The sequence below is a fragment of the Narcine bancroftii genome, chromosome 5 (assembly GCF_036971445.1).
Source record: "Narcine bancroftii isolate sNarBan1 chromosome 5, sNarBan1.hap1, whole genome shotgun sequence".
NCBI lineage: Eukaryota > Metazoa > Chordata > Chondrichthyes > Torpediniformes > Narcinidae > Narcine > Narcine bancroftii.
In genome coordinates, this window is record NC_091473.1 from 31584284 (window position 1) to 31611876 (window position 27593).

Here is a 27593-nt window from a genome sequence, read left to right on the forward strand (position 1 = left end):
GTTTACCTGGTGGGCACAAAACCACATAGATGAGCAGTATCTCCTGTTGTCCATGCATGCAGGCTAGTTCTATTTCCACTTAGAGGCAAACTTAAACAAGAACTAGCATGCATGGAAGGGATGAAAGCCATACAGAAAATTGAAGAACCTACAGATTGTGTCAGCTCACTGGTCATCCTGCAAAAGAAAAATGAAGAATTGCATATATGTCTGGACCCAAGAGATCTCAATAAAGCCATCAAGGGAGAGCATTTTAAATTAGTGACATGAGAGAAAATCATGTCCTGGATTCCAGGTGTCAAGTGGTTTAGCAAGCTTGACGTGACATCAGGGTTTTGGCAGATGAAGCTCTGCATGTACAATATTCCACAAGGAAGATACCACTTTCTGCAGCTACCATATAGGATCTTGTCTGCACCAGAAGTCTACCATAAAACCATCCACATGATCTTTGAAAGAATACCTGCACTTGAGACCATGATGGATAATATCATTGTATGGGGGTCTGCCAAGAATGAAAGATACACAACTAAGGTAAGTGCTTGACTTGACAAGAAATGTCAATTTGAAATTAAATAAAGAGAAATGTGAATTTGGCATGAAGACACTGACCTTCATAGGAGATGTCATACCTGAATAGGGAGAGAAACCTTATCCAAGAAAGACATCAGCCATTGAGAATTTTGTGAGGCCCCAAAATGAAAAGGAGGTGAGACGTTTCTTGGGGATGGTGAGTTACCTGGCTAAGTTCATCCCTCATCTGTCGACTGTGTCAACACCACTTAGGTCACTCCTTGAGCAGAAAAAAAAGAGTGGATCTGGTCGCACGAGCAAGAGGAGTGCTTCTAGGCACACAAAAATGTCCTACAGAAGATCCTGTACTAAAATTTTATGATCTGGATAGGTGCACCAAGATCTCAGCTGATGCATCCTGACATGGACTTGGAGGAGTACTACTGCAGCAGCATGAGAACACATGGTAACCTGTGGTCTATGCATCAAAGGCTTTAACAAGTGCAGAAGCCAACTATCCACAGATAGAGAAGGAGTTTCTTGCCAGCACTTATGCATGCAAAAGGTTCATTTTTTTGGACAAGCTCTTGGAATGGAGACTGACCATAAACCACTGGTCTCAATTATATCCAAACCACTGAATGACTGTCCCATGAGAGTACAGCTTCTGTTGATAAGGCTGCAGAAATACGATGTGAAAATACATGTTCGGAGCTGATCCACTGTCCTGAGCAGTTGACAAGAAGGAAAAGAGCGACCAAGAGGTTAATGCAAAGATGTAGGCCTATATTGACATAATTGCCACCTAATTTCCAGTTTTCCAGAATAGAACAGAGCAGATCAGGAAAGCAATAGGGACAAGCCCCTTCCACACTTACAAGTGGTCCCAGGAATTAATGGCCAATCGGCCTAAAAAGAGTCAAGTGTGAAAGGAAAAGCTTCTCAGCGCTGGCTTGAGACACATATCCCTAGTACAATTCTCGGCTTATGCAGATGCTGGCGTTGCAATCAGGCAAGTGTAGAATGGACAATTGGATTCTGGGATAGAAATGATCCAAGTTTTTGCGTGTGCAGGAACATGAAGGAAGAAAAGATTAAATTGAAGGTATAAACTTTGCCATGAGCAAGTTGCAGCAGGAGAGAGAAAGAGCGAGGAAATAATTAGCAATAGCAAACAAAGTGGGAAAGTTGGTAGTGCTATAGCACACAATTTATAAAGACCATTGGGAAAATGATGGCAGACCTGACTTCCCAGAATGCCATACTACACAGAAACCCCCTCCATGAGTGCTATGCTTTCAGCCCTTTCTCTGCTTCACAGCATTCTGGGAGGACATGTCCACCATCACTTTTTTCCACAGTATTTATATATTATGCATAATAGCACTACCAACTTTCCCGTGCTGTTTAAATTGTACACGATAGGCTACCAACTTTCCCACGCTATATAAATTGTGCACAGTAGTGCTACTACCAACTTTTCCATTCTGTTTAAAAATTGTCCTGTATTGCTATTTATTGCTAGCACTTTCCCACAGTCCCTTATAAAGATTTCTTTTGGTCATCATATCAACAACAGGGGCTGAAGGGCTCATACTGTACGGTACATAAATTATAACATAATTAAGCATGATTAATTTTGCTCAAATATAAGATCATAATACATTGATCAGGATTTAGGGCAGTCCACCAGCGCTCAATGTGTCCTGACGTCACTGGTAGAAGGTAAAATAGTCCTAACCTCAGGGATGAGTCCCTGCAAGTGTGAATTCATGCAGTGTCCCAGTTAAGAGTGGACAAGTGTGAACAGCAAAAACCCTATTCCTATCCTGGCACACAAGTGTAAAAGGGGCTACAGATGAAACAATAAAAGAGCCCAAAGATAAAGTACAAAAAGGATAGCCTTCAGCTAAGAATGATTATCCAATGGATATTCAGGATTACTGGGCATGCAGAGAGGAACAGTCAGTTGTGAAAGATATGGTCTTCAAAGGACACAGGTTTGTGATTCCAGTGTTGCTACGCAAGGAAATGTTCCTGAAGATACACGAAGGGCATCTGGTGAGAAAAAATGCAAACGTAGAGCTTGAGAGGTGGATCTATTGGCCAAAAATGAACCAAGACATAAGCCACACCACTGCTTCATGTGAAATATGCCTTACCTATAGACCAAAGCAGCAACCAGACAGGCAGTACTTTAAAGGTAGAGTAGATTTGTTTGGAATGGGAAGAGTCATATAATAATAACAGACTAATTTTCCAATTACTCAGAGGTAATAACACTGCAGTCAATGTCTAGAAAAGCAGTTATTGCTTTCCTGAAAAGTGTGTTTGCGAGGCATGGAGTTTCTTGTGAAGTACTATTCTTGTGAACTACGAGGTTATCACCAACACTAATAGTTGTTTTCTTATATTTATATTGTCTGGTAAACAACATAATAAACTTTACATCTTTGAAAAACATTTATGATCCTAATACTGATGACCTGAATTTTTTTTGAACATCCCTTTTCTCTTTTACCAGAATTGAATATGTTTTATTTGATAGTAGGTGGCGACTTAAACTGTTGGCTTGACTGCTCATCTCATAAAATTGCCAATTTAAATAAGTCAGCTGTACTTATAAATTCTTTTACATTACAATCTGGGGTTATTGAGGTATGGAGATTTTTTTCATCCTGGTGATAAAGAAATCCCTTTTTTCTCGAAGGTCCACGTATTGATCAATATTCACGTATTGATTACTTTCTTATGGACCAACAATTAATTTATTCTATTAATTTTTGTTCTTAAAAAAGCATACTAATTTCTGACCACTCTCCAGTGATTTTGTCTATTAATACCCCAGATTTATCTAGAATTACTAAACAGTAGCAGTTGAATTCCCTTTTATTGTTGGACCCAGATTTTTTGAAATTCATGGAAGATCAAATTGACTTTTTTCTTTAGTAAAAACTCCTCTCCGGAGGTATCCATTTTATTAATTTCGGATGCTTTAAAAGTTTATATGAGAAATCAAATAATTTCATTTATGGCTAATGTTAAAAAGGCTAATTCTGAGAGAGATGATTTGGCCAATCAGCTGAAGTGTATTGACAAACAATATGCCTTAACTCTGAAACCTGAGCTTTTTAAAAGGGTCAACTTAAAACTAAATATGACGCCCTATGCAAACCCAACTTTTAAAGAGTAAATCTATGTTCTATATGCATGGAGAAAAGGCAGGAAAACGTTTAGCTGGCCAAATTAAAAATTATACAGCTAAACGACTTATTACTGAGTTTGTAGAGATGATGGTAATATTACTAATGATCATGCTGAAATAAATGACACTTTGTCTCAGTTTTACTCTAAGTTGTATAGCTCTGATTCGATCAAAGATCAAAATTCTATACAGCAATTCCTGGATAGTTTGTCTATTCCTACAGTTTCTTCAGAGAATAAATTAAAGTTGGAACAGACAATCTCTGAGCAAGGATTGCAGTAGTTATGAACTCTGGTAAGGTCTCTAGTCCCGATGGCTTCCCAGTGGAGTTTTATAAATCATTTTCCCATTCACTGACACCTGATTTGGATTCTGTCTTTATTTAATACTTGCTAAATGGGAAGTTGCCAGAAACTTTTTATGAAGCCTCAATTTCTCTTACTGCTAAAAAGAATAAGGACCCATTAGACTGCTCCTCCTGTTAAATTTTGACACTAAGATGCTGTCTAAGATTTTAGCTCATAGGTTAGAGAATATTATGTCTTTAGTTATTTCTGAGGATCAAACCAGGTGTACTAAGGGACATTACTTACAATTTAATATCCATTGTTTGTTAGACATCCTTTGTTCTAGTTTCGTCCTCCTAATGTATTATTTCCTTAGCTGCTGAAAAACCCTTTGATAGAGTAGAATGGGAATACTTATTCAGTGTGTTATAGAAATTTGATATTTTTATGCCCAATTTATAAATTGGATGAAAATTATATACTTATCTCCTACAGCTTCAGTCTTTACTAACTCAATTAAATCAAACCTTTTAAGTTGGATCATGGTACCAGACAACAATGTCCTTTAAGCCCATTATTATTTAATTTGGCTTTAGAACTTCTAGCAGTGGATTTTCAGCAATTGGCTGATATCTAAGGAATCACTAAAGCAGGAAGTGTTTATAAGGTGTCTCTTTATGCAGATGATCTTTTATTGTATATATCGAATCCTGACAGATCGACATATACAATAAAAGATCATCTTTATCAATTCTGGCAATTTTCAGATTATAAATTGAATTTGCAGAAGAGTGAACTGCTCATTTTGAGTCTTTCTGCTCTTTAGATTCCTCTGTTCCTTTTAAAATAAATTCAACTCTCTAGGTTTTACTATTACCAAGAAATTCAATAATTTGTTTAAGGAAAATTTTCTTACCTTAATGAGTAATCTCAAGAAGTCCTTGACACTCTTTTGATGATATTAATTAGACATGTCAATATTATCAAGAGGAATATCCTTCCTAAATTTTTATATATTTTTCAGACTGTACTGGTTTTTGTTCCCAAGTCCTTTTTGGATTCTTTGGATTCTATCATATCTTGTTTTACATCGAAAAATAAGCACCCCCATCTTTAAAAAAGTTTTCCTTCAAAATATTAAAAAGAACGGGAGCCTGGCATTACCTAACTTTAGGTTTTATTATTGGGCAGCTAATATTAGATATATTATTTTTTTAATTAATTAATGGGAAGAGTCATATAGTAGTAACAGACTATATTTCCATTTACCCAGAGGTAACAGCACTGCACTCAACATCTAGCAAAATAGTTACTGCTTTCATGAAAAGTGTGCTTGCAGGTGTGGACCTTGTGAAATAGTATCAGACAACGGTCCACAATTTTCGAGCAGTGAACTTGAGTCCTTTGCTCATACTTGGGGGTTTCAACATGTAATTTCAAGCCCACATTAGCTAAAGTCTAATGGCCAAGCTGAGAGCTCTGTCAAAGGGGTGAAGAGCCTCTTGAAGAAAGTACATGATGGATGAGAATATTTCCACAAAAGTCTAATGATTTACAGAAGCGCGCCAATACAGAATAGTCTCTCTACTACCCAAATGCTGGTGGGTTGACGCATACCTACCAACCTTCCAATGCATGAAAATATATTGACACCCAAATGAGCACACAAGGTCAAACTGGTTAAAGTGGAAGAGAAAGTAAAACAGAAACAATATTATGATAAGACTGCAAAAAGCCTACCAGCGCTGAAGCCCGGAGTTCAAGTGTGAATCCAAGATAACAATTCTGGCACATGGTCCATGCAAGGATATGTGGAAGAGGAAATGGATCCACATTCCTTCCAGAGCCAGACAGAGGGAGGGACACCTCTAAGAAGGAACTGTGTAGATGTACGACTACAAGCTCCAACCCATGGCCATGATCTGTCAGTACACAAAAGGGGCCAGCACATGTAGAAAAGGAACACATTATTCATACTGACCAAGTACTAACACAGCAAAGCAAGCAATACACTGGTAGAAACACAAACCAGACCAAAAGGGACTGTTAAACCACCTCAGAGACTGATTGAAAGCTGCTGTATGGAAAGCACTGGCCATGGAATGTAGATACCCTTGTTATGCAGACATAGTATTGTGTTTGTGTTTTTTTTAAAGGGAAAAGATGTGCTATTATGCATGTATAATAAAGAACTACATTTCCTAGTAGACAAAGTGTGTAGTGGATGTGGTAATAACTGGAGACCATGACAGAAGTCAAGTGCTTTGTTGGTTCAAGCAGCTCAAAATATAAAGTTGTTTAAGTGTAAAACCAATGCAAAATTGTTCTTCTACAAGTAAAAAATGTAAAAACTTGATCCTGAAGGAATATGGATCAAAAAATGTACTTCAATGTCACTGAGTGAAACACAAAAGTCTGCTGATGCTGTGATTGTAGTAAAAACACTCCAAAATGCTGGAGGATCTCAACCAGTCTGTTCAGTGTCAATAGGAGGAAAAGATATACTGCTGATGTTTTAGGCCTGAGCCCTTCTTCAAGAAATTAACAGAATAAGCCAAAAGCAAGAAATTGCAGAAAGTCTCAGAATTCAGACTATGCTGGCTGGGGAAGGAATCAAGACCAACAAAGGTATTAATTGGATATGATAAGGGATGAGGTAAGAAGCCTAGGTGTTCAACAAAATGACCTTCCAGTCTGTATCCATCTCTCTGATGTAGAGGAGACCACAGTGGGAGCACTGGATGCAGTAGATGACCCCTGCAGATTCACAAGTGAAAGGTTATATCACTTTGAAGAACTGCTTGTGGCCTCGAATGGTGGTGGGAGAGTAGGGGTAGGCACAAGTGGAGAATCTCCTGCAGTGACAAGGATAGGTCCCAAGGGGACGATTGGTGGGGAGGGAGGAGTGGACAAGGTAGTCACAGAGGGAACATTCCCTGTGGAAGGCAGAGAGAGGAGGAAAGGGGAATATGTGTCTAGTGGTGGGATCATACAGTAGGTGACAGAAATGGCAGAGGAGGATGTGTTGGATGTGACGGCTGGTGGGGTAGTAGGTGAGGACAAGCTAAATCCTGTCCTTGTTGCACGTGAGGCCAGAGGGGACCAGGACAGATGTGTGGATAATGGGAGGATATGCAGGTGAATGATGGTAGAGGGAAAGCTATGTTGTTTGAAGAAGGAGGACATCTCTGATGGTCTGGCATGGAAGTCCTTATCCTGGGTGCAGATGTGATGGAGATGGAGGAATTGAGAGGATGGAATGGAACCCTTACAGGTGACAAGGTGGGAAGAGGTATCATCGAGGTAGCTGTGGGAGTTGGTGGATTTGTAGAAGATGTCTGTTGAGAGTTTGTCTTCTGAGATGGAGACAGAGAGATCGAGGAAAGGGAGAGTGTTGCTAGAGGTGGTCCAAGTGAATTTGAGGTCGGGGTGGAAGTTGGCAGCAAAATAGACATCGACGTAGTGGAGAAAGAGTTGAGAGGCCTTGCCTGTGTCAGCTTGTAGCATGAATTGCTCCACATAGCCAACATAAAGGCAGGTATAGCTGGCCCACCAAAAACAATTGCCAACTTCGATTTTCAAAAACAGACGTTTTATAGAAAAAATAAAACACACTGTACTGATATGTTTTCCTCCATTGTATATCCCCTACCAGTTACTGTATATATGAGTCACTAATGACTCATCCCTTTTTGCCCTGGCCATAAAGGTCATGTTACCTCCCCCTGTCCAGCAGCCCTGTACTTGGATCCAGGCCAACCAAAGTCTTGTGTGCATCAAAGCCTATTTTTCCTGCAGTCCATGACTGTGATTATTGACAGACGCTATCAAGCACAAACTTGAAACTGCTAAATTTATTTTAAATTGCAAGATTAAGTAATACATCAATCTTTGATTATCTTTCTCAAATACAGAAGAAAATATTTTGGCACACAGATCATTTTGAACTAAAAGGCACTCAGGAGAATGCATACCTCCACCAAAAACTTTTGACTTCACAAACCTTTAAATCTTTATACTTTGCAATGTCCACTTTTTTTTTCCACAAGAATGTTGCAGTATGAAAATGCCCTTTTGGGCCATCAAGTTTGCTCTGACTTTCCCATAACCATTTTTACAAATCTATGCTATTCCCTTTTTTTGATTTTACCACATTTCTATCATTTTACTTCAGATTCTACAACATATTTCAGATTCGAGAAGAAATTGAAACATCCAAAGGAAGCTGACATGGTCACAGGGAGAATGTGCAAACTGCACACAGATAGGGCCAGAATTCAGGGGAGAAGCCAGATCGCTGGAATTGTGAGGTAGTCGCTCTATTAATTGCACCGCTGTGAGACAGCATCAACTTTCACAATAATTCCCTTTAAGAACTGCCTGGAAGGATAGAATCTTCATATTACACAACAATAATTGTGACAACTTCCAATACATTGATAGTGAAATCAGAGAAAAATGTAACTATATAATTTCAGCATGGTTTTACACATGGAAATTCAAGAATGCTTTTCTGTTACTCTGCCTTTTGAAGATCTCATGTTTTATGAAACATTGACAAGTAGGATAAACAAAATCATTAATGCAACAATAAAAAAATAATGGATTAATTGCTGAGTTTATTTATTTTAAGAATTTATATATTTTTATTTCTCAACTATGAATATTGGTAGCTATTCTGTTATTAGAAACCAACTAGTACCCATCCTGAGCTGTCCTTAACAAGTTACTCTGCACCATCTTGGTCTCAAATCCACTTGGTTCATCTTCTCATGAATTATGATCTTCTAAAAAGGGGCTAGTCATGGACCAACTGACTTTTCTTGATGAAGTGTTAATAAATTGCTCAAACCAATGTTAGAATTATTGGAACAATAAATATAAATATTGTAGCACGCTTCTCAAAGTAAAGATACACACATGAGTGTAGTCAGGCATAGTTCTGATTTATTAGGTCTGAAGTCCGACTTTTATACCATTTGCGTTCCCTCCATTTTCCTCCTTTTGCTGACGTCACCGCCTGCATAACAATAGAGGGTTTCCCACACGCAGGTACATTCTTACATGACAATACCTTCTTCCCCATGTGCTGTCCCTATCTGTTGGCTGTGCAGCAGGACCAGCCATGTTGGGGACACTGGGCCCTACACTGCCTTAACCACCAGTTCGCTTGCTGGGGCAAGTGCAGCTGTGTAGTCTGCTGGCTCTTGGTTGCGCTCGCCACCAAGAGCACTGGCTCGATTGCCTTGGCGGCATGCCGCGACATGACCACCCCCCCCCTCCCCCGAACCAGCAGTATTGTCTTTGGTGCCTGAAGGCAGCATCTCTGTAGGCTTTGATGGCCTGTCTCTCTTGAGTGGTGCTGGCGACTCGACTGGCGTGCTGGGTCCAGTTGTGCCAGCTTTAACCTGCCCATAATGAAGACCTCCGTCTTTCCTCCAACCTTCAGCTCGAACGTGGAACCATGGTTGCGAACAATCTGGAATAGGCCCTCATACGGCCTCTGTAGTGGTGGACAGTGTTGACCCCGTGAACTAAAACGTACTCACAGTCCTGCAGATCTTTGAGTAAGTTGGTCCTCACTTGTCCTTGCCTGGTTGGTGGAGTCTGGGCCAGGTTGCCATCTTGTTCCCGTAGCCTGCGGAGGATGCTGTTGTGTCGTCTTGTTGCTTGTCTGGAGGTGGTGCAAATTCCCAGGGGACCATCAGTGGAGCTCTGCAGATGAGTTTAGCAGAAGTGGTGTTGAGGTCCTCCTTGGGCACTATGTGGATCCCCAGCAGTGCCAATGGTCGCTCATCTACCCAGTTGGTTCCCTGTAATCTGGCCATGAGTGTGAATTTGAGGTGCCTGTGGAAGTACTCCACCAGCCTATTTAATTGCAGGTGATAGGCTGTCATGTGGTGTAGCTGAGCACCCCACAGGCTAGCGAGGTTGGACCATAAGCTGGAAGTGAATTTGGCCCCTCTGTCCGATGTAATGTGGGAGGGTATTACTGAACCGTGCCACCCAGGAGGAGATGAGGGCTCTGGCGCACGACGTCATGGATGTGTCTACCATCAGGACTCCTTCTGGCCACCTGGTAAAATGGTCGACCATGGTGAACAGGTAGCACAACCCCTGGGATTCTGGTAGAGGTCCCACAATATCCACGTGGACGTGGTCAGACCTTCGCTCTCCAGGCTCGAAGTGCTGTGGTAGGGTCTTTGTATGCCACTGTAACTTGACTGTTTGGCACTGCATGCATGCCTTCGCCTACCCACTGACCTGTTTCCGGAGAGCATGCCGCACATATTTGCTGGCCACCAGTGGGACAGTGGTGTGATGGATGGGTAAGCCAGCCTGTGGATGTAATTGAAAACCTGTCGTCTCTAAGCCACTGGGACAATAGGTCTGGCCTGTCCAGTGGCCATGTCACACAGGAAGATGGTGTTACCTGTGCTGACCAGGATGTCCTGCAGTTGCATTCCCGATATGGCTGTCCTGAACAGGGGCATCATCTTGCTGCACCTGTGTTAGCGCCACAAAATCCACTCCCTTCGATAGTGCATGGATGTTCTGCCTGGATAGTGCGCCCACCATCATGTTGTCCTTGCCTGAGATGTACCACACATCTGTGGTGTACTCAGAGATGTATGACAGATGACGCTGTTGGAGAGCTGACCAGGGTTCCGAGATTTTGGCCAGGGGTTGATGGTCAGTAAAGGTTGTAAATGTCCTGCCCTTGAAGTACTGGAAGTGGCGGACGGCTAAGTATAGTGCCAGTAGCTCTCTGTTCAAAGTGCTCTACTTCATTTCCAGAGGCCACAGATATTTGCTGAAGAAAGCCAGCAGTTGCAATCTCCCTTCAATCTGGTGCTCCAGAACACCGTCGATCGCTGTTTTTGAGGCGTGCACTGTCAGGGCTGTTGGAGTGTCTGCCCTTGGATGTGTAAAAAATGTGCCACCCGCCAGGGCTTTCCTGGCCTTCACAAAAGCCTCCGCCGACTCTCATGTCACGTCTTTGGCCTTGTCTGCCATCCGGGTGAACAAGCTCTCATGATTCTGTCAGTGGAGGGGATGAACCTGTGATAAAAGTTGGTAAAACACAGGATTCTGATGACACCATGGTTAAGTGAAAAAACACACAAATGCTGGAGAAACTCAGCAGGTCAAACAGTGCCTTTATGTAGCAAAGGTTAAGATACATTACTAACGTTTCGGGCTTGAGCCCTTCATCAAGGTGTGGGGGAGCATGAGAGATGTCCAAACAAAAGGGGGAAGGGGGGAGGGGGTTGGTGAGGGTGGGAGATGATTGGTGAGGGACAGCAGGAAGGTGGGGGGAGGAGTCTAGGCTAGGTGGAGAGAGAAAGGAAGTGGGAAATGGAATAACTGATTAAACAGGGTGGGAGATAAAGGCAAGCTGATTAGTGGAACGGAGTGAACTCAATTTCATGCCCTGGGGTTGGAGGGTGCCCAGGCAAAAAAAAAAATGAGATGTTGTTCCTCCAATCTGTGGGTGGTCATGGTGGGGTTATGTGAAAGGCCATGGACAGACATGAAAGCTTGAGAGTGTGACGGAGAATTGAAAAGGTTGGCTACGGGGAGGTCACTTTTGTTGCAGATGGAAAGGAGGTGCTGGGTGAAATGATCGGTTAATCTGTGACCAGTCTCTCTGATGTAGAGAAGGCCACAGAGGATCCATCGGATGCAATAAATAATTTCTTTGGAGATACAGTGAAATGTTGCTTCACCTGAAAGGTCTATTTGGGACCTTGGACCATGGTGAGGGCGGAGGTGTGGGTACAGGTATTACACCTCCTATGACCACAGTGGAAGGTGCCAAGGGGGGCGATGGGTGGGGAGGGAAGAGAGCACAAGGGAGTCACGAAGGGAGTGATCCCTACGGAAGGCTGAGAGGGGAGGAGAAGGAAAAGTGTGTCTGGTGGCGGGGTCTTGTAGTAAGTGCTGGAAATTCTGGCGGATAATGTGTTGGACGCTGAGGCTGGTGGGGTGGTAGGTGAGGATGAGGGGGATTCTGTGTTTACTGTTTCTGGGGGCGGGGGGCTATGGGCAGATGAGCGGGGAATGGAGGAGGTGGGTGAGGGCTGAGTTAATAGTGGTGGAGGGAAAGCCACATTTGTGGAAGAAGGCTGACATTTCAAAGGCTCTGGACTGGAAGACCTCATCTTGGGAGCAGATGAGATGGAGAAATTGAGAGAACGGATGGAGTCCTTGCAGGGGACAGGGTGTGAGGATGAGTAGTCCAGGTAGTTGTGGGAGTTGGAGGGTTTGTAATAAATGTCATTGGAGAGTCTGTCTCTTGAGATGGAGACAGAGATCCAGAAAAGGGAGAGAGTTATCAGAGATGGACCTCCAAACCGCACTCATGACCAGACTCCAAGGACCCAACAGGGTAGATGAGCTACCATGGGCAATGTTGGGAACCCAAGGAGGACCTCAATACATTTTCAGCTGAACTTGTCTACATAGCTCCACTGGTGGACCCAGGAGAATCCGTAGGATCTCCAGGTGGACAGCAGGATGACTCTGTAGCGTTCCTCAGCAGGCTAAGGGAAAGAGTCGGCAACCTGGCCCCCATTCCACCTTCCAGGCATGGATTTGCAAGGACCAACAAACCCAAAAACCTGCAGGACTGTATGTTTTCATTTGTAGGGGTCCACATTGTCCACCACTTCAGAGGCCATACAAAGGTCCATTCTGGGTCACCTGCAACAACAGGGCCATGTTCAAGCTGGAGGTCGACAGACAGGCTGAAGCCGGTACATCTGGACCCGGCACGCCCAGCCAAGGCACCAGCACCATGGTGAAGAGGCAGGCCACCGAAAGCTGCAGAGACATTGCCTCTGGGCACCAAGGACAATTACAAGGACAATACTGCCAGTTCTGGAGGGGTCATGTGATGGCCTGCCATGGAGGCCATCGAGCTGGTGCTCTAGGTGGCGAGCGCAATCAAAGACCACCAATAAGCGAACCAGAGGGTAAATGGCAAGGGCAGCTTAAAGGCCAGTGACCCCAAAATGGTGCTGGCCTTGCTGTGCAGCCAACAGACAGGGACAGCGCACGGGGAAGAAGGGCATTGTTATGTAAGAACGTACCCACGTATGGGAAACCAGCTATTGTTATGCATGTTGTGACGTCAGCCAAGGGGGCCTCACAGCGGGAACAGTGCAAGTATAAAAGTTGGGCCTGAGCCCTAATAAAACTCAGATTTTAACCTGACTACACTACATGTGTGTGTCTTCTTTCGAGTAGCACGTGGCTACAATCCATTTTAACTCTTACAATATTTATCCCTAATTATTATGTTTAAAAAATAATAATAATTACCATCACATAGAATAAAAATCAAACATTAACTTTCAAAAGAACATGGAAATCAATTATCAAAGCTTTTTGCCTCTTGTAAAAGACAGATTTTGGTAATTGGTCTGTTCAGAAAGCCAGTTTTAGTCTTAATCTGAACTTTATGTATAAGTCCTCTTTTAATATCAAGAATCTTCCTCATCAACCAGGAATTTCGAGGCTCTGAATGGTCCATGATGATCACAACATCCCCAGCATGAAATTGTGCCTGATCTTAGACCATTTCTGCCGCTCCTGCAACAGTGGAAGATATTCTTTCACCCATCTTTTCCAGAACAAATTCAATATAAATTGCATGCATAATATGACTTTCTTCTGAAACTTCCCTAGAGGCAATGAAGGCTTAGTCTTAGAAAGCAAAAGGTGGTTCGGAATAAGTTCTTCAAGATCATTAGGATCTGTAGAAGTCTTAGTGATTGGACCAGTGTTGAGGATATCTTCTAATTCACAGAGAACTGTCCAAAGACCCTCCACATTAAGATTTTGTCATCTAGGATGGAATTGAGAACCTTTCACACTGATCTAATCAATCTTTCCCATACATTTCCATGGTGTGAGCCAGAAGGGGAAAAGAAGATCCATTGATTCCTTTCTGGAGTAATTTAGCATGAATCTGATTCTGATTCCAGTCCATAAGTGCTTTCTTTAATTTGTGTTGAGCCCCCATAACTTTGGTACCTGTTGGGCGCTACCAATTTCCCCAATAATTACAGAGACAAAGACTGAGGGGAACGATAGGCTTTTTTACACACGAGACTGCTGGCCCGGGTCCAAGCTAGGGAAATGAGGGGAGGAAGAGGAGACTTGACCTTTATGTCCTGGGTCACAGGGGAGGAGTCCAGGGAGAAGTCTACGAGAGGATGTCATCAAGAAGGTTGGCCAGCCTGTCCCAGTAGTACATACAACCATATCATTACATTCAACCCCTCTTTTTAAAATAGAGACCACCGTGAACAATCACGGGAAAGGTCGGGGGGGGAGGAGAAGGGGATAAAACACGGAAGGAAAAGGTGGACGCTCCTCAGACTAGAGGTTCAGTTGCACAGGCGACTTCCTCCTTCTGCCGGACTGCCGAGGGGCCAGCGTATCTGTGCGTTGTTCTTCAGGAGAGGAGGCCGTCGCGGGAGAGGCCGAGGCGGGAAGTATTGGGGTGGGGGACTCCCGGGGGATGGGTGGTCCGCTGCCTCACGGGGGGTAGACTCCTGGAAGTCCAACGGAGAGACAGGCAGTTCGTACTCCAGGATTGTGCTCCTGTGCAGTATGATCAGATCCATAGTCTGGTCGGTGGCAGGCAGGGCTGTTTCGGGGTCTCCGGCTCTTGCCAGGTCTCAAATCGGTAAAGTGTCCTCATGGCCATCAGGATACCTCACGAATGCATATTGGAGGTTGGCGTGAATGAGCTGCACTGCTTCCACCAGTGGGTCCATCTTATGGCACCTTATGTGCCCCCGTAGCAGGAACGACCCTGGGGTTGCCAAACAAGGAGGGATGGATGAACCTTTTACTAATCTCCTAGGGAAAGCAAAAAGGCATTCATGTGGGGGTGTTAGTAGCGGTGCATAGCAACGATCAGATGGTGTGGGGAGTGCCTCAGCCAAAATGTCCTGCCGAAGGGACACTGGCATGTTCCTAGACCTGAGGGCCAGGAGCATCGCCTTCCAGATGGTGGCATTTTCCCTTTCCACCTGGCCATTACCCCTGGGATTATAGCTGGTGGTCCTGCTGCTGGCTATGCCTCTAGCTAGGAAGTACTGTCACAGTTCCTCACTCATGAACAAGGACCCCAGGTCACTATGAATATAGTTAGGATACCCGAATAGGGTGAAGATGCTGTGCAGCACCTTGATAACCATCATCAAGGTCATATCCGGGCAAGGAATAGTAAAAGGGAACCTGGAGAATTCGTCCACCACCATCAGGAAGTAAGCATTCCTATTTTAGGTTGGGAAGGGGCCCTTGAAATCGACACTGAGGTTTTCAAAGGGGCCTGTTGCCTTAATGAGGTGTGCCTTTTCTGGCCGGTAGAACTGTGGCTTACATTCGGCGCAGATCTGGCAGCGTCTGGTCGTGGACCGGACATCCTCTATGGAGTATGGGAGGTTCTGAGTCTTGACAAAGTGGTACAGCCTCATGACTCCAGAGTGGCACAGATTGTTGTGAAGGGCCTGGAGACGGTCGAGATGCATGCTGTCGCATTTCCCCCGGGATAAGGCATCTGGGGGATCATTGAGTTTACCCGGCTGATACAAGATATCATAATTATAGGTGGATAGCTCGATCTTCCACCTAAGAATCTTGTCATTTTTGATTTTACCCCGCTGTTTTGCATTGAACATGAAGGCCACTGCCCTCTGGTCTGTCAGAAGGGTAAACCTTTTACCAGCCAGGTAATGACGCCAGTGGTGCACCGCCTCAACAATCGCTTGTGCCTCCTTCTCGAAAGAGGAGTGCCATACTTCGGGTGTGGGAGAAAAACACTACCGGTCTGCCTGCCTAGTTAAGTGTGGCGGCCAGTGAGAAGTCGAAGGCATCGCTCTCCAACTGGAAGGGGACGGATTCATCCACGGCATGCATCGTGTCCTTTGCGATGTCTCCTCGGATCTGGTGAAATGCAGCCTGGGCATCCGCCAATAATGGGAAGGTTGTGGACTTAATCAAGGGGGGGGGGGCTTTATCAGCATAATTGGGCACCCATTGTGCATAGTAGGAAACCAGCCCCAGGTACCTCTTCAGTGCCTTCAGGGTGTTTGGGACTGGGAGCTCCATGAGGGGACCCATGCGGTCAGGGTCCAGGGCAATGACACCATGCGCCACAACGCATCCGAGAAGGGCTAGGCAATCTGTATTAAACATGTACTTGTCCAAGTTGTACGTCAAGTTGAGGAACTTGGCCGTACGTAAGAACTTGGCAAGGTTAGCGTCGTGGTCGCAGATGGTGACATTGTCGAGATATGGGAACGTTGCCGTCAGCTTGTGCTCCTCCACCATCTGATCGATCACCCTCTGAAAAGCAGAGATACCGTTAGTCACACCGAAAGGCACCCACAGGGGGTGGAATAGTTTGCCGTCAGCCTCAAATCCCGTGTAGATTCGATCGCTCGGATGGAGGGGGAGTTGATGGTGAGCCGACTTGAGTTCAATGGTCAAAAAAACTCTATATTGCGCGACAATGTTGACCAAGTCAGCTATCCAGGGTAGCGGGTATGCATCCAACTGGGTGAGGCGGATGATGGTTTGACTATAGTCAATTACCATCCAGGGCTTGCTTGCCCCTCTGACCACGAGGACCTGCGCCCTCCAGGGGCTGGAGCTAGAGGCTATGATCTCCTCCGCCAGAAGTCACTGAAACTCAGCCCAGGTGAACTCCATCTCCTCAGTGCTATAGTGCCTACTCTTGGTGACGATCAGTTTACAGTTTGGGGTGAGGTTCGCAAATAATGATGGAAGGGCCACCCGCAGGATGGTGAGACTTCAGGATGGTGCCGGAGACTGGGTGCTTGGCTGGGGAGTGGGGTCTGAGAGCTGGGGATTGTGAATGATAAGCGGTGGTTGGGGGCCCCCAAACGCCATTGTCACACTCCTGAACTGACTCTGGAAGTTGAGGCCCAGGAGGATCAGCACACAGAGCTGGGGCATGATCAACAATACAAAGTCATTGTAACATTCACCGCCTCACCATTAAAGACACTACACAGTACCCCCGGATACAAGTTTGTTGGTCCTTCGCCGCCATCGATACCGATCCAGTCATTGTCCTAACAGGAAAGGAAAGTATGCGGACCACGTTGGGATGGATAAAGCTTTCAGTGCTGCCACTGTCAAAGAGGCAGTTCGTCTTGTGCCCATTCACCTCAATCTGCATCATGGAGTTCGTGATCGGGTGAGGGGCTGGGTTGGTTCAGGATGACTGACACTAGGACAGGTATCTCTTCCTCCTCGTCAGTGGGGAGGCCGGAAGACCAAGATGATGACCTCCATGTTGACCACGCTGCCCTCGTCGGGGAAGAAGGCGGAAGTGGTGCCATGGCGGGCGGAAATTACGTCATCGAAGTGGTAGGCTGCGGCATAGAGGATGGGAGCAGTAGTGGGTAAGATGGCGCTCCCTTACTGAGCACGCGGTCGGTACCGGAAGTTCCTCGGGCACACACGTCGCGCTACTCCTGGACAGGGTTCTGGACCTACAGTCCTTCTGATAATGGCCCTTCTTCCCGCAGCCCGAGCATGTAGCTCCTTTCGCAGGGCAGAGGCGTCTCGAATGCCTAGCCTGCCCGCAGAAGTTGCATCTCGACGATGCCAATGTCACCGTTGCCGCGGTTGGGTCAGTAATCACCGACGATGAGTCCCAGGACGGTGCCCCTCGTGGAAGCACGTACGTGGTAGGCCCGCTTCTGCCCGCGATCGACTCTGCATGGCGCTGGGCCAAATCTAATGTTCTGATCAGTCGGATCGCTCTTTTTAGCGGGAGTTGATCCTCCTTGAGGAGACGTTGTCGGATATAATCCGACCTCAATCCCAACACATAGGCATCTCGTACCAGATCTGGTGCAACGATATCGTAGCCGTGGGGTTCCCCAAACAGTCTTTTCTCAGTTTGACCAGAGATCGAATGAACTCTTCAGCTGACTCACCAGGCTGGTGTTTTCTGGATGCACGCAGGTAATGGGAGAAGAGTTCGTAGTTCAGCCATTGCCTCGACGTAGGTCACACTGCTTTTGTGGGTTTGAAACATCTGTCAATCTGGAAGTTTTCCAGCATAAGAAGATCCTGAATCCCACACATCCATTCCTGTACAATGGATCCTGCTATCTCATCATCCCAACCAATTTTTTTCCTTCACAAATCTTGCAGGATCTTCATGGCAGCCAGGGCAATTGATGCCAATATTCCTAGAGGATCATATATTGAAATGAATGTTGCTAGAATGCCCTTTCTTGTGAAAGGTTGGTCCTTCAAAATTATTTTGAATTTTAAAAACATCACACTGAACGCACTACACCTAATACCCTCTCCACTGGGAAGGTTGTCACAGTCTAAGTCCAAATTCTTCATTTCTTTTGCTGTCTCTCTTTCAGGTGTGGCCGCCAATGCAGACGATTGTTACTTATCCAGTAGAAAGCCTCCCTTGAAACAAATCAATCTCATCTTCTGATAAAGAGTTATTGCTTCTTCTTCCAAAGCTGCAGAAGTAACTCAGTCATCATCATAGAAGTTATTCTTGATGGTGCTTATAGTTTGAGAGCTAACCTGTTTCATATTGTCCTCAGCACACTTCCTAAGGGCAAAATTCACACAACTTGGTGACAAAGTCATTCCAAATAGATACCCTGTCATTCTGTATTCTACCACATTCTGACCGTCGTCTCCATCAGGCCACCAAAATAATCATAAAAATCACAGCATTCAGTACCTTCAATGTCTGTAGTGATGACGACACATTCTTTACAGAATCTAGTTAAGGTTTCTATCAATGTATTTGTCAAATCAGGACCCTGTAAGAGTTGAGAATTTAATGAAACCCCCTGAATGGTTGCTTCACATTCAAATACCACACAAAGTTTTTTTCTTCTGTGGATGCAAAACCCCATGGTACCATTTTTTGCCATCACTCTGTTCCAAGATACCATCTGGTACTTTCTCTGCATATCCTTTAAATATCATGTCAGACACACAGTTGGTGTCATCTGAATGAAAGGAAGAATCTTTCTTGAATCTTTTCTTTAAATTCAATGTAGGTTGTTCAACAACGCTTCTATGATCAGGCATGCATATTTCCCTTTCTTTTAAAGGTAATCCAATGCAATAATCATCATTAACCTGCTTGGCAGATTTTGACACCGATTGCAAGAACTGCTGGACCTCCCTTGAAGGTTCTTAGTCATCCCCGAGGCACTCAGGAAAGTCAATCTTGAACTGCTGCTCCCATAGTTCATCAAGTTTAACAATCAATATCTTGTTGACACATCACCATCTGGTCTTGAACCTAATTTCTCCCTCCTAATGGTCCATTAATCATCTAACCACGCATAGTTTTGACAGCATGAGGTCCATCTCCTGCATTCCTTATCATAATTAGTGGTTTCAGAGCTTTTGGTGCATCTGAACCAATCAGCAACTCAATTTCAGAGCTGATTTTGTGTAAACAAACATTTTTCAAATGCATCCACACTTCTATGTCATTTTGACGTGGGATGTTTCCTTTATGCACTGGCATCGTTTTCTGAGTGAAATATCCAGTCCAGCGATCTCAAGGCCCAAAACAACATTGGTTTCGTGTTTAACTTGAGCTATCGTTCTCAATAGAATTTTTGAATTTCTTCCTTGAAGATTAAATTTATTTATTAGCCTCACAGTGCAAAATGATGCAGTGCTACCTGGGTCAAGAAATGCACTATTGTACTTCCTTCCTAGGCTTTGACTTGCACAGGCATTATTAAAAGTTTGCACCCCCAGTAAGACTATTTGTCAAATCCAAGGCTTCAGCATCGTTTTTATCTGCTTCTTTTCTTGCGATTGGTTTCTTTTCCATATTCTTCTTTTCCTGGAAGATATGTAGCATTTTGGGATGCTTTTGACTACACATGTCACAGCTAAGTGACTTTTTGCAGTTTTTGCTGATGTGTCCTTTACACTGTCAGCCAAAACATATTCCATTTTCCTTCAGAAAAGCGATTTTCTCACTATGCGTCTTCTTTTCCAACTGTGCACACTTTTCCAAAGCATGTTTATAGTCACAGAACAAACATTTCTTCCCAGCAGGCAAAATTTCCTTTTCCTTCATTTTTATATTCGCAACTGCCAGGGAGATGGCAAATGTACTTTTTAAAAGTTTTGGTTCAGGGAATGATTTGGACCTCTCAACTTTGCTTACTGTTTGAGTGCCTTTGATATTTCCATACACTGGATCTGTGACAACGTCCACTTGTCCTTCGATGAACTCCACCAAATCCATAAAATTAGCTGTTTTATTGCATCTTTTCTGGTATTCAACAATTGAACTTCTCCATAGTTCTCTCATCCGGTAGGGTAATTTATTTAAAATGATTAGCATATTAGTCGACATGTCACGGTCTTGTAGATGGCTGATCTCCACCATGACAATGCAACATCTTCTTAGAAAGAGGGTGTAAGCTTGTAAAGCTTTTGTGTCATCTAATTCTATTGATGACAATGTGCTGTAGAAATTTTATGCTTCTTTAGTAAAAACTTAGCCCTTTCAAATCCTTTGTTCGGGGCCATATGATGGCAACTCCTTACAAATTCTTGTGGTTGGCTCTTAATTTCAATACTGCGCTCAAAGTTTTTCATAAGTGTCTGGAATTGAAGTGGGCCACCATCAAAAACTGAGATCTTTCTCTTGGGTGTAGAAGAGAGGGACTGTAACTCAATTAATGATGCAGCCATTTAATTTTGACTTCTCATGCCTGTGCGCAAGTTACTTTGTTCACCCAGATTTCTGTTATCTGTCGGGGGTGGCAAATATTGTAAAATGGTATTTTGCTCACATCTCTGTCCTGTGGGGTTGTTATTGGGTTTTGAGATTTGGCACCACCATGCCTTAACCTGGTTTGTTGGGTCAATACACGTCTTGTAACTGTGGCACTGGCTATTATTTGGTATTAAATATCTTCTTTTTCTGGTGTCCTTCCTCAAAACGTGACTCCAAAACATTAGAGCCTTTAGATAATTTACTTTGAGCACCAGATATCTCTGAGTCTTCTAGTACCCTCGACTTGGACTTTTTAACAGCTATTTTTTTTTTCTCATTTCTAGTTCTTCCTTTTCCTCCTTAGCTGCTCCTCTTTCTTCCTTAAATGCTCCATTTCAGCTCCTCTTCTCTCCGTAGTTACTCCTCTTCTCTTTGTAGCTGCTCTTCCTCTAGTTCTTCTTAGGCATATTGATCCTTACGTCATTCTCGTTCTGCTTCAAGGGCGGCCATTTCAGCCCAAACTTTTACATGGGTAGATGCAGTACTTGAAACTCTGGAGCTTGCTCTAGAACTCCTCTTGCTTCTCCTGCTACCAGTATTTGACGCACTATCACCTGGTCATATATAATCCTCTATTTCAGATGTCGCCTTAATATCTGACTTTGCCTCCACTCTGGATTGCCCATCCTCCACATCACCATCTTGTGGCACACCTTCTGGCAATACCAAGTAGCTGCTCTTAGTTTCTATTGATATTTGTTACAGTACTTCTGTGGGGTTTATATTCCCAGCAGCTGTAACCTTCTCCTTTTCTATTGCCTCATTCAGTCTCACAAAGAGAACAGCTTTGGCTCCAGTTGTATTTAAGTGCCACCATTGCAGTTTCCTTTGGTCTGGAGAGGTAGTTGCAAATGGTCAGTGAGTGCAGAATGCAAACACTACAATTCTGCCCCTCTCCCTCTCTGCCCCTTAACTGGATCGCTGGTGAGATAGCTGTGAGTGTTCCGGTAAACAGCCCCCAGGAAAGGAGGGACTTGATCTGAGCCAATCTGACCTGACGGGAGAGGGAGAGGAGCAGAATTGTGGTGTTTGCATTCTGCACTCACTGACCGTTTGCAACTAGCTCTCTAGACCAAAAGTTACAAGGGGTTAGAGGAGAGGGCAAAAGGTTTTCCAAACTCATTCCAAAATGGGAGATGGAGTGCAAGCAGAAAAAAAATAGTGTCGAGGCTTTTAATGTTACATAATTATCTTCACATGCATCAGAAAAATGAGCAGATGTTACAGTTCCTTTATAGTCACTACAATTTAGTCAATAAAAATTGTCAGAACATTCTAATTCTTTCCATTTCGTAAAACAAAGGAACTAAAACTAACACATGTAATCTCTCTAACATGGCAGAGAGACCATCTGTAACCTTGGCATTTAGATATTGCTAGGAAACAGCATAAAAATATATTAAACAACATCCAGAAAGACACAAACAGAACAGCTTGCAAATTAACAATCCACTTTAACCCTTACAAGGCCTCTGCGCTCCAGGAGCCAGGTATACACATAGTAAGACGTGACTGGAAATGAGGCTTAATGCCTATGAATAGGTCTATGAATAAATTTAAGCCATGTTTTAAGATTATGAAACATTGTATTGTAGAATTGGATCCATTTGTAATCCATGTTCATGGAGCAGAATATTGATGCCTAGGATATAGTACAGCAGTGGGACACCAGAGTGATCCACAACTTTAGGACTTCTAGTTATGAGTACTGAGTTTGGGCTATTTACTTACGAGAAGCAATGGATTAAAGGGGATATGTGAAGTGATTTTAAAATGATTAAGAGATTGGTTTCAGTCAGATTGGGTAAATTATTTGAGAATGGGTATGTGCATTAGAGCACAAGTGTATAAAATATTTAAGTGAAGAGTTAAGCTAGATGCCAGACAGTATTTTCTCTTGCAGTGAGACAGTTACCTCAAGAACAAACCACCTGAACACATTTTTCTCCCTAAAATTGGTTCTGAAATGTACAAGGCATTAGCAAATCTTCTATTATCACAAGCCACAAATCAAAAATCATAAAATTTATACAAAATTAAGGATTATTTTATTTGAAACTGTTGGGAATTGTGGATAGTTACAAATTTGAACTAAAATCTGAAACTAGGTGAGACTGAGAGCAAATGTAATGAAGGTAGAACCTTGGGTCTGCAACCTGAGTACCACCTTACTCTGCCTACTGTCCGAAAGCTTGTTTGGATTCAATCATAAAGCAAGTTCGATCAATGTTGCAAAACACACAAAATCTCATATTTGAGTTTATGCAGAATTCTGACGTTGTGTAACGGTGTTATCAATGACAGCAAAAGAATTCCATCCAATGCAAAGGGAGCTATGCAACACAGTTTATCACTACCCAATGATGCTGGAAGTTAGATTTTGAAAAAAGAACCTGAAGCACGTAGACTGGCATGATGAGTAGTTATTAATGTAATGGAAGCCATCCACTGCACCTACTTGACATGAGAAATAGAACATGGTTGTACCTAATTAGCATACATAGATCACAGCCAGGCCATGAAGTCCTATTATTCCAGAGCAATGTTTCTGGTTCATTCACGTTTCCTCCTCTCTTGCCTTATCTCAACCTTTCTTTCCTCATGTGCTTGGCCAACCTTTCTTTAACTGCAACCTTCTTTTTTCTTTCAGTCACTTCTCTGTTAGAAAGTTCTACCTTCATTACATTCTTCTGAGTTTCTTATTAGGTTCCTTGCTCACTTCTTTATATTGATGGACTTGACTTCAGCTGTTCACAAAAATTGAAACATTTTATCTAAATTCACCCCATCAAAATGCTTCACACTTTTAAATAATTCTGTGGTCACTCCCTCAGCCTTCTAAACACACACGGCGGCAGCAGCAGGTCCCCGGGCTCCGGGTGGCGGCAGGAGCGGGACCGCGGGTTCACGGGCCCGGCAGCAGGAGCGGGACCCCGGGCTCACGGGCCTGGCGATGGCAGGAGCGGGACCCCGGGTTCCGGGTGGCGGCAGAAGTGGGACCGCGGGTTCACGGGCCCGGCAGCAGGAGCGGGACCCTCGGGCTCCCAGCGGCGGCAGGAGCGGGACCCTTGATGGGAAGTGTCGATGATCAGTGATGGCAAGCACTTTTGTTTGAGAATGAAACTTTATTTTAATATCTTAAAAGCCTTCCCTTGTTGTATGTCGTTGTTTAAACACTGTTACAGGTGATTTGCTGTTGCTATTCGGCTGCTTTTTATAAAATGACCATCGAGAAAAAAAATGGGAAATGGGTCCGGTCCAGACCATTCCGGATAATCGCAGTCATTCCGGATAATCACAGTCATTCCGGATAATCGCAGTTGTACTGTATATACGTATGTATGTGTGAATATACAGTGTGTGTGTATTGGTATTCCTTCTTTTCGAAGAAGACACATTGCTGTGCAGTTCATCTGCGGTCCCGAAGATGACTGCAGTCCGAGTCTGGAAGCGCAGAGTTGGTATTGGAAGGCCGTTTTTGTAATAACCATGACTGCTGCTTTGTGATGCCTTTCATGGTTTTCCATAAGTTTTGGGCAGTGCCCGTCTTCAAACTTGGTATAAGCTTCATAGCACAGGGCTCACAAGCAGCTTCTGTCAGCAGCCGCAGCTTCTATTTCTATTGGCTGGATGTCACAGTAGCTGTCTTGCATAGACAACCTTGAGGACTCCTTCTGGTCTTCAGTTCACTAAAGAGCAGCTGGCGAGGTATACATACAGTGGTCATCCTTTCTGATGATGTGTCCTGCCCACCACATCTGGGCTCTGATGATCGGTGACTCAATGCTGGTGTACTTAGCATGACTCACGACGTCCAGGTTGGAGACACAGTCTTGCCAACGGATGCCAAGGATGGAACGGATAGTGAACATGTGGAATTTCTCTAGTTGCAGAGTCAGTGCAGAGTCCAGATCTCACGTCTATATAGGAGAGAAGGGATGACCACAGCTCTGTAGACTTTTAGTTTTGTGGAGATGTAGACATTGTGTTGATTGAGCTCTCTTGTACGCAGCCTCCCCAGAGCCTGACTGGCCTTGCTGATCCTGGAATCAGTTTCTTTGTCCAAAGATCCATCACTCGAGATGATGCTCCCCAAGTATTTGAAGCTGTGACATTTGTCAGTTGAGTGTCGTCAACAGTATTTTTGGTTCTATGGTGTTGGTGTTTGGCATGGACTGATGGAATACTTCAGTCTTGTTCAGGTTCTTGGTTAAGCCAAAGAGCATCTCAGCGTCTGAGAATTTGTTCAGCATTAACTGTACATCACTATCTTTGTGTGCCAAGAGTGCATGTCGTCAGCAAAAAGGGTTTCTTGAATGTCTGTGTAGAGGCACTTTGTCCATTCATCCAAGTGGCAAAGGTCAAATAAAGAGCTGTCTAGTCGGTATATGATGTACATCCCTCCTTCACATCTTGGACAGCACGTGACAATGTGCAAGCAAAGAACAGATTGAACAAGAATGGGGCTAGTGCACAACCCTGCTTCACCCCATTAGAAATGGCAAATGCAACTGATGTGTCACCGCTGCAGAGGGCCTGTCCTATCATTCCGTCATGGAGCAGCTGAATCATCTTTACAAATTTCCTTAGGCATCCATAACATTTCCGGATACTCCAGAGAGCCTCCCTAATTACAGTGTCAAATACCTTTGTCAGGTCAATGAAGACAGAGTAAAGAAGCTTGTTCTGCTCGATGCACTTCTCCTGAACTTGTCATATGGCAAATATCATGTCCCCTGTACTCTGTTCTGTATATGTATATAAAAAGTATATTTAATTATCCTTGTAAACATTCTCTTCTGTGTCTATTTTTCCTGTCATATAGAGATCAGATGAATATGCACATTTGAAGCGTGGTTGAACTGAAACTTTTATTTTTTTATTGCTTTCAAATTCTATCTTTCTTGAAATAACCCCACCTGTGCCTAACTTGCTTGTCTTTTATTTTTGCTACTTCTACAGGAACTTGTAGTCATTGGTATCATTGTTCTCCAAGATGCCTTTATTTTTCTTCAGCACTTAAAATCATTGCAAATATGATAGGTGACCTTTCCATTCTTCCTCCCAAATGGTAACAACTTGCATTTGTCTGGATTGTAATTTGCTGGTGAATTACTTGCTCATTTGACGTTGTTCTTCTCAGTACTGACTGCTCACAAGAATTATCTCCACAATTTGATATTACAATAAGTGGGACAAAATGCATGCAAATTGGACTTGCTCTGACAGTCAATGTGGTTGGCATGGATGAGTTGGGCTGAAGCCTAGTTCTATGCTATATGACTCTATGTTTTGGATTACAGTATCTAAATTGTTGAAAATTATAAAAGCTAGGGCTTTTCTCCTTGGAGTGAAGAAGGATGAGAGTTAACTTAATAGAGGACTACAAGATTAAGAGAGGCATAGATCTGGGGTAGCTAAACTTGCTTAATGTAAGAGCCACAAACTATAAAGCTCAGATGCTTGAGAGCCACAGGAAGAGAACAAAATTCACACATACGTTTTTATTGTTAGATACACATTTTGTAACAAAAAATTTAGATAAATTTTAAGAAATGCAATAATATTTATGCATCTTGGCGCCTCACAGTTCGCCAGCAGCAACCTCCTTTGAAGAAGACCGCAGAGCCCACCTCACTGACAAAAGACAAAGGAGGAAAAACCCAAAACCCAACCCCAACCAACCAATTTTCCCTTGCAACTGCTGCAACCGTGTCTGCCTGTCCCGCATCGGACTTGTCAGCCACAAACGAGCCTGCAGCTGATGTGGACATTACCCCTCCATAAATCTTCATCCGCGAAGCCAAGCCAAAGAAAGAAGAAAAAGAATTTGTATTCGTTTCAGTCATCACAAAGACACAAATATGTAAAAAAAGTAAACCAAAAAATGAGAGATATTTTAATCAGATTTCCACCTTACAAAATTAGTCTTATTATAATTATATTTTTTATGATTAAAATACAATCCTACAAATATCAGGCTATTAAGGATGTGAGTCGGGCAGGCGCGAAGGAGAGATCGGCAGCGCAAGACAGAAGGGCAAGTGAGAGAGACTGGCAGCATGAGTTGGGCGGGCGAGGGGGAGAGACCGGCAGCGCGAGTCGGGCGGGCGGGAGACCGGCAGTGCAAGTCGGGTGGGCGAGGGAGAGAGACTGGCAGTGAGCTGCATATTAAAGGTCAAAGAGCCGCATGTGGCTCGCGAGCCACGGTTTGGCCACCCCTGGCATAGATAGTGTGGACAGCAAGCCCCTCTTTCCCAGAGCGAGAGGAGCAAAAACTGGAGGACATCTGTAAAAGGTGATGGCGGAGAGGACAGGGGTAAGCTTTTACAGAAAGAATATGGGCACTTGGAATGCGTTGCCATGGGTGGTGGTGATTGCTGGTTCAAAATGGACTTTTAAATACACTTAGTCAGGAACGTGGACACAAGAAAAAAAGAGTTAGGTTATAAAGTTGGGAACATTTCATTTGTTGAGTAGGTTTCTATGCACAACAATGAGGAATTAGGGGATATGGGGAGAAGGCAGGTAGGTGGAGTTAGGTCATAAATTAGATCAGCCATGGTCATATTGAATGGCGGAGCAAGCTCTATGGGCCATTTTTGGTCTACTCCTGTTCCTACTTCCTATGATCCTATGTTCCTAACATCATGGTCCGAAAGCGCTGTACTCTGCTGTAATGTTCTATGTTCTAGATGACATTTTGAACAGCAGTGCAACCTAAAGTTATATATGATAT